The following is a 2,167-nucleotide window of genomic DNA, read 5'->3' on the forward strand; positions in this document are numbered from 1 at the left end:
GGGAAGGCGGGGGTGGGCTGGCTCCAGACGGGGCACACTGGGACCCTGTCCTCATCCAGTCAGTCCCAGTTGCCCAGTACCCCTTGGCTCTGCCATCTGCCTGCTCTTTGGGTGCTGCTCCCGGGTGGGTGTCAGGCAGGTTGCTCCCCATGGGTCCCCAAACCCTGCTCTGCCTGTGCTTCTGCAGGACGGGGTTCTCAGGTACCAGATGCCTCAGCCAGCCCTTGCTGCCATTGGGTTGTGAGGTGCCAGGGCTGCCGTCACCACTGCGTGGCACCCATGGGTGGGAGGGGAGGGACTGCGGGGCTGGACCCTGGCACCTGGGACTGTTGTCCCCTGCCCGTTCCGGTGGGATGCAGGACTGAGGGTGACCTTGGCACTCCTCCCAGCGGGGCCAGGGCTTGGCCAGAGCTTTTGCTTCTCACTGTCTGTTAAAGGAGAGCCACGAAACCCACTCGGCTTCCCGGGACCGGGACCCCAGCGACAGTTCCCACACGTTGCACAGCGCCGGTCTTGTGTTCCCCACCATCCCAGTGCTGCTGGACTGGGCGGAGGGACACCCTCCTCCCCCACTGAGGACGGGAGGGGCTGGCAGGTCTTGGCACGAGTCCTGCTGGTACAGAGGGTCTGGGGTCTGTGGGGCTCTTCAGGTAGCCAGAGCTGGTCGGGAACATGTCCCCTCTCAGCCCCGGCTCTGTTTGTGCCTGTGGAAGAGTTCCCAGCACTGGATGCCGGGGTTGGTAGCCCTCATGCAGGCAGAGGTGGTCCCTGGGAAGGGGCTGCCACCGCCGGTTGCCTTTGGTGGCACTGGCACCATTATCCTCAGACCCCGGGCATGGTGCAGCTTGGGTCATGTGCGGGCACAGCGTGGGCACGGCCAGGGCGTGCAGCCCTGGGCGGGCGCTGGGAGCCCTGCCCGCCCTGGCACATGCTAATTGCATGTAATGGGGAGAGCAGTATCAGCTCAAATCCGTAATTAGGCAGCTCCATTGTCATGCAAACCCGCCTAATTCATTCACAACCAGCACTCGCTTCATCAGCGCCCAGACGCTGCCAGGCACTCACCGGGAGACAGGCACCTCCGCCCAGCCTCCCCCGTGGCCGTAGGGCCGGCACGCGTGGGCCACACGCCTGAGGGGCCCGGACAATGGCCAGCTTGTGGGGACATGCCAGGAAATTGGGGACACGGTCCCAGGGCAGGGGGGGGCACCCCCGGGGGCACGGTGCCCACTGGAGCGTGGGGGCCGCGTTGGCATCATGTGCCCATAGTCGCATCGTCCCCAGTGCTCAGCCCGTGCCAGGCTGGCCGGGAGCCAGGTCCTGCTGCCCAGCATTGGCATCCGACCCTGCTGGCTCCCTGCCCAGCCGGGGCTGGCACTGGCGCCCGCCTGGCGTTGCCGTGGGACTGTGTGGGGTAGAGAGGTGGGTGCAAGGGAAGCATTTTCAGATGTCCTGATGACCCAGATGAGGGTCAGAGCAGCTGGGCAGTGCTGGGTGATGCTGTGGGCCATGGCTGGGGGTCTCCCAGAGGCAACACCAGCTCATCGTGGCTCAGAGCCAGCCTCTTCCAGCAGGATGGTACCCAGTTCAAAGCCTCAGACGAGCTTTTTGATTGTAGTGAGTTGTGCCAGTTCCCTTCTCTGCACCCTGCAGAGAGCAAAGTGCCAGCGATGGGGATCCCTGCATGCCGGGTTGGCACCCCCAGGCTCCCCTGGGAACAGATGGGCACCCTCTGCCCTCCCCCTGATGCCCACCCTTCCCTCGTTAAGGCCGGAGCAATCAGCAGCAATTATGGCTTTAATTACCTGCTGCTGGGGCGCAAGCCCACCGCCGGCAAAGTGCGAGGAAATCTTTCATGTTAATGGTGTGCCAGGCCTGGCACGGACACGATGGATGGGGCACCAGCTGGGAGCGAATCTGCCGGCTGCAAAGCCCGCAGGGATTCGGCGAGGTCCACAGAGGGGCACAGTGCTGGAGGCAGGTGCTGGCATTGAGGTCTCCACGCTGCTGTGGCGACCTCCAGAGTGGCAGGAGTAGGCAGGGGAGTATGCAGGGGATGGGGGCAGAGGGAGGATGGGGTGGGATGCCCCATCGGGGCTGACTGATGTGGTGGGCAGCAGTGCTCAGAGAGACCCGTGCCACCGGAGGGGCGGCCACCCCACGGCCG

This window comes from Corvus brachyrhynchos, unplaced genomic scaffold (genome assembly GCF_000691975.1).
Source record: "Corvus brachyrhynchos isolate BGI_N302 unplaced genomic scaffold, ASM69197v1 scaffold21, whole genome shotgun sequence".
NCBI lineage: Eukaryota > Metazoa > Chordata > Aves > Passeriformes > Corvidae > Corvus > Corvus brachyrhynchos.